This window comes from Eurosta solidaginis, chromosome 2 (genome assembly GCF_040869045.1).
Source record: "Eurosta solidaginis isolate ZX-2024a chromosome 2, ASM4086904v1, whole genome shotgun sequence".
Lineage (NCBI taxonomy): Eukaryota > Metazoa > Arthropoda > Insecta > Diptera > Tephritidae > Eurosta > Eurosta solidaginis.
The window spans coordinates 297,187,707-297,200,573 of record NC_090320.1 but is presented as its reverse complement, the minus strand read 5'-3'; the positions used below and the strand labels follow the sequence as shown (position 1 = coordinate 297,200,573).

The following is a 12,867-nucleotide window of genomic DNA, read 5'->3' as shown; positions in this document are numbered from 1 at the left end:
AATCAAATAAAAACTTAAAGCTGCATTAGAGATCACATAAAAAGAATAAAATAAAATTTCAGAAACTGTTTAAAAAACACTAAAACGGCTTCAAAAAATTATGAAAATGATTGAAAATTTTAAAAAATATGAACTTCAATAAAAGTCTACAAAACCAATAAAATTTGTTGATGCAAATCTTAAGTAAAAAAAGTTCAGGAAAAATGCCTATGCTTTCAGCATGGTTAGCTCTTACATTGCCAAAGTGGCAATGCATCATCACAGACCCATTCAAATGTGCATACATATATACATATGTACATACATGGAATATGTCTTGCCTGATACAGAATTTCTGCAAATTATTTTGCAACTTTTTTTTATCGACTCCTATAGAAGTGAAAGAATTTTTTCGTTGTTGACCTACGACAAAGGAAATAAAGTCGGTTGCAAGTCGAAAACACGCATACAAATACATTTCAATGCTTAACCAATACATAAATACTAGATTTCACGCATCCAATGCCATTTCATATTGGCTACTCTAAAATACATAGGCAAACGCCATAGCAAAAGCACCTACAATACTCACGTTGAGTAAAAATATACAAATACATACAGAAAATTGTCAGGCAGCGTAAATATAAATGTTGTACTTGCTAATGCAACAACAAAACGTGCAACAAAATTGTAAGCCGAAAGAATCGTACTCTTTCCCATTACATGTACTTTCAAAAGTGTCTGCACTTATGTGTGTGAGTAAGCTAGATATACAAACATTAGGGCGTATCACTAATATAAATTAAAAATTTATCCCCGGGTTCGAATACTTATTTCGTGGAGATCGAATATTACAAAAAAAAAAACAGCGAAATTAATTCTTTATTATAACTTATCTACTTAATTATTGATTACAATGAGTGATAAATTGTTGAAAGGTAATCACTCAGTGCAAAATTCTTCCAAAGACGTCATTACAATATATGGCTATGTTTTTTTTTCCTAAAATCGGCATTCTTTATTCAAGCCATATATAAACAGAAATTGGGTATAAAATAAGAAGGATTCAGTTATTATTAGTATGCCGTTATTTGAGTAAATAATTAAACACATTTTTAGTATTAACCACAGTGAAGATGTGAAAAAAAATTTTTATTAGATATTGAAAATATAACGTAAAGAAAAATGCGCTTTCTTTACTGAGAATCATAAAAATTAATTTAGTTAAAAAAATATAGAAAATCATAACAAATGGTTAAGATGCGCCGTTATAAGAATGTATCCAAAATATTACTTAGTAATTTGACATCCAATCTTTTATGCTCTTATTTCGATCTCAAGAAATTTATTTTTCTTGAAATTTTTTTTTTTTTTATATAATAATTATCCAAGTTAGTACGATTATATTATTTTTCCCTCTTTGGGCCATGCTCCGCTTCAGATAATCCATCAGCGGAATTATAGATTTTTTAAAAAAGCCCTGACATTTTTTTACAAAAAGATTCACTGGAACTAAACAATTTTGACTACTTCAATATTCGTTTTCTTGTTTTCGCTAGTCACACTACTCAACTGATTGAGGAATTGTTCGATTAACTGTTCCAAGCCCATAACCCAAATTAACGAAATAACAGGGTTGTTATAAATTTTTGAAATATGGTGAGTAAGGTTTTAGTTGATTAATGCAAATTTGATTAATATTTTTCGCTTAACCGATTATTCGTGTAATAATAATTGTTACTCAAAATATAGTTTTGCTTATTATTCGAAGAAATGCTACTAGAAAGGAGGACTGTGCGATCGATTGATTATTAAAAATGTTGATTGTTCATATCATCGATTGATCAGCTAATTGATTCATTATAATTTGTAATTAATCAAAGAGGAAATGTCATGGGAAGATTATTTAATCAAAACTCGCGCTAAATGATTAAAAGATTATTTGTAGCTCTAATTATAACATCTGTTTCCGGAATAATGGAAAAGGAAGTCCACCGCAACAAAATGTATTTAGATCAAAACCTAAATCTATTGAATAATTTTGTTTTGATTACTTTTTCTACAAAACTTTGTATATCTAATAAAAAAATTACTTGAATAATGTTAAGTTTTATCAATCAAAACTTATAATAACCAAGCAATTTGCTAATTGATAAATTGTTTTGTGATTTTACTCGATTAATCGTTTAACGCAGAGTAAAACGATAGTTAATCTTCTTCGATTAAACGAATAAACACATAGGAAAAAATACATTTTTAAAAGACAAAAAAAAATTTATAAAGAGGAGATTTTTTAAAATGGCTCAACTGTTAAGTTTAAATTTTTCCGAATTTTTTCAGCAGAGATTTTAAAATGAAATTTTAGTAAATCCGCTGATCTGAGTTTGCTAATTAATATGGTTGATTAGAAAATGCATAAAGTATGGAGACATTAGGTTTCCTCTTTTCTGATAAATATATAAATTTAAATATCTACAGGCGTTTTAGATTGTAAGCATTCCATAAAAAGAATGGGAAATGAGAGAATACATTTATAGTTGGTCCTTAACCACATGGAAATAGATGTAAATGAATCATCATTGGCAAATCCTATACTTCAGACTAACAAAGTTACTCTTATTACTAAAAAAAAAGGGGATTGTAGACTCTGGTGATTGCAGATAAAGGAAGTGCAGCGATTCTGCTCATTCCCTGCACTTGCAAGGTAAAGACCCGAGCTATTAAGCATGGAACAGCTAGCAGATATACAAGCAGCCAGTAGCATAGGGCCTAAAAGGAATTTTGCTCTTGCCATAGAACGGAATTATTTTGTAACATAGGTCCTAGCTTTTGGTAAGGTTTCTTCAGTTTGGTCGTTGAGCAAACTTCTGGCTTGAACTCATTCAGTGTATGTATGTGAGGTCCGCATGGACCACCTAATTCATCCGTACTCAAGCATAGCCCATCCTTGTTGCCTCATTTAGCCAGTATGTACGCCATTAGGTTGAGGTAGTAAAATGCTTATGCTTTAAGCGCAAATATATATCTCTAGAAAAATTATATGTAAAAGCCAGCTAAAAGATTGTTATAGCATTTTACGGTTCTATACTGCGCTGTATGAACCATTAAGTTTTGCCACTCTTGCTCGCAGCGTTACACCACATTACAATTACTGTCATTCAACTAATAAAATAAATTTCATACACATTACCTTTTATTAGTTTTCCGATATTGACAAACAAAAGCTTATATGTTAATAAATATATCTTAATGTTAATTTCGCAAAAATAAAGGCGTCTTTAATCCTCATGGTTTTTATTAGTTTTTTTCCTAAATCATGACAGGAAGTAGTAAACTTAAATTCGTTACAGATTTTAATTAGTAAATTCGCACGGTAAATAAGAGAACATAAAAATTAAATTTATTTGTAATAAGTGGATTTGAAGCTTAGAAGATAGAAGCTAGCAAGCAAAATTTCTCAGAAAACTTAAAATGTCAAATAGATTGAGCTAATGCAGTGAACTTGGTTAAACATTAAGATAAACATTTGTAATCTTAAATCTAATAAATACTTAATTCAATACATGCAAGTCCTATAAATTTCCTATAACTATTTTAAATACAAAGTAGAAAATATTGTTAAAAATTAATACTACGCAATTAAGATAAAAGAATAAATATGTATGCAACGAAATGTAAAATTCAGTGACAAAAAAAAAGAATATCTGTGAGTGTACACAAAAGTGCAACAAAAACCTGACCCTACCAACAATAATTGCAACAAAAACTACGCACATGCGCAGTAGAACGCAGTGCGTCGGGCAATGCAAAACAAAACTACTGACTGACTGAAATGTATTTGGTGAAAATTAGTATACTACCCCTACCAACTACCCTCAACCTGTGCCTGAATATAAATTTTAACGAAAAAAAGCAAAAAAGTGCAAACTACAACGAACAGCGAGCGGTGGGTTAACGAATAGCCAAATGAACGAACTATAGTTTAACTGACTAGTGCTAGTAAAATTCAAGAGTAGGTGCCATAAAACGCTAACGCAACAACAATCGAACAATTTTTCTACAGAAAAACAACAATAAGAAACTGAATGCATAGCGCTACCTCATACCAAATACAAAGTAAAAATTCGCCGGTGAATTAATGAAATAAACGCTCGTTGCGTTGGTGGTAATTCAACTATTTGTTGTTGGTGTCGTTTCTTGCAAACTTTTGGTTACGCAGTTTTGTAGCTACTCGTATAAATCGTACATTCGACGAGGATAGCGCCTCGGTAAATAGTAAACGCTCTGTATACTTGAAAGCGGAAAAGGATGGCCTCTAAGGATAATAGTTCAAGTGCAAAGAGGATGCCGCAGCATATGCATATATATGTTTGTATATTTTTATATGTATAAATATTTGGAGAAAAGATATACGTACTCCAAATGGATGAATGTGTGTTCGTGCAAGTAAAATGCAATTGCCTAACAATGTAGACTACAACAAAAAAAAAAAAAAAAAACACTCAAAATCTCAATTAATTAAGAGGCATATTGCGGCAGGTAAGTTTCACTCAAAAAATAAAACATAAAAAAAAAATTTGGTAAATTTTCCAGATTAAGTGTAGGTATAAGCAAGAAACATGTTTCAGAATAAACTAGTTTACATGTCTGAAATATACATAATTTGTTAAAATACTTTTCTTCTGAATCTATAACCATCCTCCATTTCAATATACATACATACGTCATATTTGGTGTATAGACCAAAAAAAAAAACATTTAAAAATAAAATAAGTAAGGGGCGATAACCTCCGAAGAGATTTTAGGCCGATCTTCTCATCCAACTTGCGTCGTGCTCCTCTTGATCTTTCCTGCAAATTGGCGAGACGGGACCTGTATGTTTTATGCCGACACCGAACGGCATCTGCAAGGCAGATGAGTTTTTACTCAGAGCTTTTTATGGCAGAAATACACTCGGAGTGCTTGCCAAACACTGCCTAGGGCCAACCACGCTTAGAAAAATTGTCTTATAATCGAAAAAACTTTCTTCTAAAACTTTGATGTTGCTTGGCCCCGGGCGTGAACCCAGGATCTGCGGTGTGGATGGCGGAGCACGCTACCATCACACCATTCCACTCTAAAAATTCTTTTTGTATGTACCATTATATGGTAAACTTTGGTGCATTTTACTTCTTTTTTTTTTAGCTTATTTTGCGCTAGTTTCTTGCTTCAAATTTTTGCAGCATTTTCAGCAAAAGATAACACGGCTTTGCTCATATTCCCTTAGCTGAAAAAGGAGATGAATTAGCCGAACAGGGCGCATCTCTTGAAGCTTGAACCGTAGATGTTTCAATTAGATGAGTGAGATTCACATGATCTACGAAGCAACAAAGGTGTGGAATCAAGCGCGTGGCTGCACAGAGTTGCAGATCATGTACGTAAGTAAGTCTAATAAGGTATGTTTTTACTGAAAAGAGAGGACTGTGGGCTCATGATGGGTATTCTCACCAAACAAGGCTTTCTGGCATCATATGTGTCCCGGTCTATGAAAAGGTGGCTTATGACTAAAAAAAAGCTTTTAACAGCTGTTTCTCGTAATTTCTTTTTTGAGTCATAAGCCACCTTTTCATAGACCGGGTCACATTTACTTTTAAATTCTTGTCAGTGATAGCAGAAGTAGGCAATGTGGGCTGGAAGAGCAAACGATGTAGCTCGTGCTCGTCGCTTGCCAGGCTACGACTCCAGCTATTAGGAGTGTATCAGTTCTAGAAGCAGCAAGTAGCATAGGTCCTAGTATTTACAAAGAAGGCTGTGTTATTTTATACCATACTTAGGTCCTAATTTCTGATAAGATTTTTCCGTGTGGTTGTTGAGCAAATTTCTGGTAACAATAGGGAGTCATTCCGTCTATGTAAGGTCCTCGCAGCCAGTTCAACTTAACCTTTTTTAATTTTTTGTAAATAGCGTAACATATTTTTAGTGCTGCTGATGGAATGACGCAAGTGTGCATAGGAAAAAGTTAATTATTTCATTAACCAAAATTGTAATTCCATTAAATCTCTGAAAATTTGATACACGGCTATTTGGGACAGATTTGTTATTTTGTATATAAGTTTTTTTCGAATATTCCGAAGACATTCCATAAATGTAACTTAATTATAAACTTTGAGATAGTAGGTAGTTCAGGGAACGTAAACCGTCTTACAAATAGAATCAGTTATTTGAACTAGCACTAATCTTGATACCAACAAGACTTTGGTGGCAGACCTTTGTTGAGTCATTGTTTGAGTAAAACATGTGGAATTTGAGAACACAGTGTAAACTTCTTAGATCTTTTAGTTGGGTATAGTAACGAGACTCATTAAAATTAGTAGAGGAATATTACGATATAATTTCACGGTTGTGATATTAATCGTTTCAGAATATTTATGTGATATCTCAAGACTCAAGACTTCAGGAATCTATATTATTGAAGGATCATGGTGAAACTATTAGCAGGTTAATTTCAGGGTCACTTCTACACAGTTTTGGCATTGTTTTAAGCTTTCGACTTTCCTGCTTCTTATTCTAGAAGTTTTCTGTCATAAATTGACGCCAGGGCGTATGAGCAACATTTATTGCAAGATTTTTTTGAAGACAATTTTTTCGAAAACGCTCTAGCTCAGCTCAAAATGTATTGAACTTATGTTGATATTCCGGCTGTCGTGGTGTGGCAGGGTGCCCCGCCCACCACACGAAAGGTCCTGGGTTCAAGTCTCAGCAAATGTAAAAATTTTGAATAAAATAACAAGCTTTTCGGCGGCGTCTCTTCTTGGCAGTGATTTTGCAAACACTCCGAGTGTATCTTGTTTCACATTGAATATTCTTTTGCGGCATCGGCATGAAACATGTAGGTCCTTTGCCGCCAATTAGTAAGAAAATCAAAAAAGGAACACGACGCAAATTTAAAGAGATACACGGCCTAAGACTTCTCTGAGGTAAATCTCGCCAAATATTTTTTTTTATTTATTTATTTTAATGTTGAGATGGGATTAAATTCTCCAGACCAACTAGTTTATTTAGACAACTAGGCGCCAAAAAATCATAAATTTATCTGATACAAAGAAAAATAAAATTTTTTAAGGAATTTTTTAACATTTAAGCCACATTTACACTTCAAACTTCCACAATATTGAATAGTGCTCTCAAAAGAATTAATAATGTATCTCAGAATAATAAGAACGTATGCCACAAAATGTACATATGTATGTATATAGAGTGAAGGTTAATTTCGCTGTACAGTCGCCACCTTGCTGCTAAGTTAAGCATGGTACAGATGCCATATTACGAACGAACAACTTGTAGATTATTAGAATCGTTAGAAATATGCTGGAACAAAAAGTGGAATGGTGTTTACCAAACTCCATACACACACACACTCACCCATGCATATGTATTCTGGCTTGCACATTTTGCGGCTACCTTTAGGATAAGGCCTCCGTTGCCAATTCTGTTGCATGTAGGGATGTGCAATTTTGTATGAAGCAACTTTTCTGTTGCCCAACAAACTGGTTGCTATCTAATGCCATTGATGGTGTAGTTTTGGCTTTGAAACTATCCAGCAATGTGCTTTAAGTACTAAGTAATCCCGTGTGTGTGCGTGTGCGGCTAAGCCAATATCGATAAATATAAGGGTGTTTTTTATATGAATTAATCGGGGATTGCCCGTATTGCTTCAAATGTATGAACATTTATTTCAAGCAATTTTTAATTTTATAATTTATTTAATAATTTGGGAAAAATTTAAACAACGTGACATCAGGACGGACAAGGCGACAGCTGTTTCGATTATACCTTGTAAATCTCTTCAAAACCTTTCTTCCCTGGAGTGGGAGTCGAACCCGCACTCCTACGATAGTTGGAATGGTTATAAACGCATTCAGCTACGTCATTGCTTAGTTGTTGTAAAGTTTTCCCAATTGCCTTCTTTTCGCATATGTCGTCTTCCACACATCACATAATTCGTATGTAGTTATGTGTTGAAGTTATGCCTGTTTGTAAGGCGGTTTTCAGAGAAACTTGGTATTTGTTGTTGTTTTTGTTCTATGTATAGAACTACAACGAATTAACCAAATGTTGTGTCTTTTATACGAATTAATCGGGGCTTGCCCGTATTGCTTACAAATGTATGAACATTTATTTCAAGCAATTTTTAATTTTATAATTTATTTAATAAAAAAAAAAAGATACACTTAAAAAAAATTTGTTCCCAAACTTGATGGCATAGAAATTTTTTTCTGAAAACAGTGAATTTTTTACGAAAAGGATAGAATATATATTATATATAACACATTTGTCTTCATTATTAAAAGATTTGAGTGCTAAATAAAAACAAACAAAAAATCTACTATGGCGACATATTATTTCCAGTTTTCATATTCAAGAAAGTTTTTTTCGAGTGTACACAAATACATATTTAAAATGTTAATTCTTAAGTTGAATATTATAGCATTTTCAGGTCAAGTAAAAGTTTTTCAAATCGAATGAAACTTTTTTTAAGTCAAATGAAACTTTTCTCAAATCAAAGAAAACTTTTTTAAGTCAAATGAAACGTTTTTTCATTTCAAAGGAGCACTACTATGGGTAGGTTCTATAAAAGATATTCTGGTGGTCATCAAAGCCGGTTACTGTAGAGCGGTTGTTTACGCATATGACCTGAAAATCCCGTGCAGGGGTTCATTTTTGGACATCCAATGCATGGGTTGAGTCATATAGACTCCGAGCTAGTTCTTTTTTGAGGAAGTCCTAATTGATTGAAATGTCTAGGAATTACACTGGACAGGAAGATTCCTAGGAAATTTAATATCAAGGAATGCCTTGGCTGATTCTTACTCTGTAGAGGGCCATCGGCAAAATGTTGGTGTGCGTACAGCATTACTCCGTGAACAACACCCACCTTTGCCCAAAACTTATATCCAGTAAATATTGCAGACAAGGCGGCTGCTACCCAAGTGTTGATCCAGCTTCGTTATATGGGCTTCATAACTTCAGGCACTTCAGCAATTTTAGCAAACGCGAATTTATCTCAGGTGAGTTAGACTATTGTGTATCGAAAACTGCCCCCGCGGGTTTGGGGACCTTAGTTTTCTCGATAAAGAAATAGTGAGAGCAAGCCAACTGCGATAGTAGACCAATTAGCTGGTTCTTTTATAGGTAAATGTTTGAAAAGAAGGTTGGTTTCTTCCAGGCATGCTTAACGAACGAAACGATATCATTTCGTTACGATAATTTGACGTTCTTAACGTTAATAAACGAAACGAAATGACTTCGTTTCGTTTATTAGCGTTGATTATCGTAACGAAATGATATCGTTTCGTTCGTTAAGCATGCCTGGTTTCTTCCCAGCAGAAGTCCTCACAGCTAAGGATGGGGGATGGAATGCTATCTATCTACTCGGGCATCTAAGTAGCAAATGATATTCTGAGTATTACTGTGATGCCTTCGATGCTGGGGTACTTTACTTCGCTTACGAATGCTACGAACTCTATTACAATAATGATTTTCTGTGTCTCGGAGTATAGAAATATCTCGTGTTAAATGTCAAAGGAATATTTTCATCTGGATTTTTACAATTGAGTCGAGCGTGGCACGATGTAGGGACTTCGGAAAGTTACTGGCCAGCTGCAATTTCATCTTGTACAGATAAACTTCGAGATAGCTAAGACAAAGCGAAGCAAATCTTCATCATTTGTAGGGTAGGGATACTCTACTGGCCGGAAGTGGATAGCAGCCGGTTTGCAGAAATCAGTCGGTCTATTAAGAGACATTTATATTTTTTATTGACGTTTTGATTAGACACTGTCCAATAGGAGTATATGTGGTATATGTCAACAGCTGGGTTGTTACCACTAAATATAACCTAACCTTTTTTCTTTTCCATACCTATAAGATTGGATTGTCTTTCAATTGTCAAACGTTTAACTGCGGGGTTGTTTCGCTACCGAAAAATAATTGAAAGTCGAAAGAGCAGTTTCTTTAACTCTTGAGCTAATGATGTGTGATTGTTTTTGACAATGTCCAGGACAACAGAGTGTTTTATGTTATTGTGGACTGGTAATCAGAATTCAGTAGTGCAATATTTATTATAATTTTAAAAGTTTCACAAATTTTAAAAATGCCACTAATCGAATTTTCATGGGAATCATATCGCATCTGACATTCTTGCACTGACAACGTTCTATATTTGTGAATTTTTTAATGTTAACGATTTTCTCGACTTTGTCTAGAGGCAGCAGTACTTTTGTTCGAAAACCACACCATAACAAGTTCGGTGCACTGTGAAAACAACATGAAAGTATACTAAATCTGCTGATATAGAGAACTGTAAGCCAGGTTTGTGGTCTCTTCAATAATCAGCACTGTTGCAACGAAATCGCTGTTGCTATGCCACAAATTGTTGCATGGCTACAAAAGAAAATCCGTAAGAACATAATAAGTTTAGTCAAACACAAATGAAAGCATACACACACATATAGATATAAATTCCTGTTTTCTGTCCTCCTCTAGCACTTCTCCGCCATTGAGCCAGGTTTAAATAGTTACACGATCGGTCATACCAACAAACTATGATTTATTTATATGTATGCGTCGTACCCGGTATGCCTACAACATAGGCTAATGTAGATAAATGTTGTATAGAAATGCATACTAGCAAATAAAAGTTAGATAGAGGGAGAGACAAATAAGAAAATGAGATTAAAGTAAAGGAAGATGATGAATGCTTAACAAGTTTTGAACAAATTTGAGCGCTCTGGTGCGATCAAGTTCAAGTGAAATAACTCAACACCGGCATAGGCAAAGAACTCATCACACAGCCTACCTTCTCCCGATTTTCTAGCCTTGCAAACGTCTCTTATGGATTTCTTCTCCTTTTATTATATATGAATTTTGCTGTGCTATATATCATACAAATTTGTAACGTTAATATACTCCGAGCCCCTTATCCAACTTTCTATTCCATTATATTTATTTTATTGTCACTTTTCAGTTCGACCTCGCTCAAAGCAAATACTTCTCATTGCAAGTTTCTTCACGTGATTTTTTATACTATTTTAGTGTCTCAACTCCTTTGCTTTCATATTCAAATTATTATCATTATTTTATTTTCAATGATTGTTATATTGCAAGCGTTTATTTGCGCATTACTTTTGTCTTAGTCATGCAAAATTGCATGAAGAATTGCACACCAAAGTATGTAATAAAAAAATCTAGAAAAGTTTTAAAAAGAAATGCAATAAGTAAGAGAGAAGAGTAAACTAGCGAGCTTCTGAATGAGTATACATATATAGTTATATGAATAGTGTATGTAATTGACTTTGATTGAAATCGGTTATCTGCTCTGGAAGCGTGAAAAATGCGGAAAGCGTGGAAATTGTAATTGTCATGCAAAAAAGGTCATAGCAGAATGCACGTTCATATAATAAAAATTGAAAAAAAAGTAATGAAAACATATCAATTCGTAAGTGAATTGTTAGTGTGGGAAAATTGATGTTATGGCACGCCAAAGCAATAAATTGCTAAATAGTAGACATTATGTTTTTATCTTTTTCACATTCATAAATTTCTCGTTGTTTGGTTTCTAGTTTATTAGCAGCTGTAGCTGATTTGCATATGAATGAAGTAGATTATTTTCATAATTTATTGTTTTTTGTAGATTTTTTATTTAACAAGTATGGAAATCCAAGTTCGTGTTGAATGTACGTTATAGACCCTGTTGTGGCATCTTACATTTGCTTCCGTGAGAGGCTGTAAAGCAGCTGCTTCATAACCTCATGGTTCTTATCAAATTTCGTTGAACAGAGTTGTTTTTTGGACATATGGCTATAAAAGGTTTATGATAGTACCACGCTCATTTTCGAAATTTTTATTTTTTCATTGCTACTCTGGGGGAAAATTAATGTGCATAATTTTGATATATGGATGTCTATATATATCTTAGTTCATTTACCCCAATATAAGCCACCTTTATCCGATTAAAGTAATAATGAAAAAGAGAACGAAAATCGACACTGATGATGGCACAACGCCGAAACCGATTTATCTCGAAACCAAATTTGGCAAGAGATGACGGAAAATCGTTCCAATATACATAATAATTAACTGTGTAAAAGTGCAGCTGGGTGTAAGAATCATCATCCATAATTTTTTTTGTTTGGTATGTTTACTTAGTTATTGAAATAGCAGACATATTGAACCCATAAATTTTTGTTGTGTTTTCTCACTTAAAAATTTAAATTGTTTCCCTTTTACGTGCCCAAGGATGTAGTCATTCCTTCTATTGAGACATTACGTGTCAGCTCATCACTCATCTCATCGTAATCAATTCCTTTATGATCCGTAATGGAAGAAAAAATTCTAGAGGTTAACGCAGCTAGAAATCTCTAATTCTGCCAACGTTCGAATCTCTAAACTGTTGAATAAATCACTCCTATATTCAGTATTGCCAACTGGTCTTCATTTCGCTTACATTGGGAGTAGTACTTCACAATTATACTTCACAACTAATAGCGTGCTTAAATCAAAATTGATTAGTTATTACTCAGCTTGCGCTGCTTTTATACTCTCTGTTGCATCGTCCGATATTTCTCCAAAGGTCTAAACGTTTCACCTTCTAGTACTGTTGTATTTCCTGCTTGGTAATTAGTTATATGCGTGTGTATGTGAGAGTAAGAACTTCGGCTGATTATTACATGTGTGTGTGTGAGAGATATCTCTTCACTTCGAGCTGCTTGTTAAGTGTGTACATGTACTTCTCGTCGCCTTCCATATATGTGTGTAAATGATGACTAAATTATGTGATCATGTACACAAGAGTGACAGCTTGCCTTATTATTGTTGTGCCTTTATTTACTAACATTTTTATGTTTCTTT

The 12,867-nt window shown here is 33.7% G+C and overlaps 1 protein-coding gene across 9 annotated transcripts in view; it reads left to right on the top strand.

Moving 5' to 3' along the window:
* LOC137241265 (uncharacterized) overlaps positions 1-12,867 on the top strand; it is a 124,836-nt gene that overhangs the window by 24,471 nt on the left and 87,498 nt on the right. The window contains exon 2 of one of the 9 annotated variants that reach the window (XR_010949949.1): positions 3,550-4,518. The exons of 3 other annotated variants lie outside the window; for them this stretch is intronic. The gene's annotated coding sequence lies outside the window, so the exon portion shown is untranslated. Of the gene's footprint in view, positions 1-3,353; positions 4,519-12,867 lie in introns of those variants that run through there. 5 more of the 9 variants (XR_010949950.1, XR_010949948.1, XR_010949951.1 and 2 more) reach the window with 5 other exon arrangements.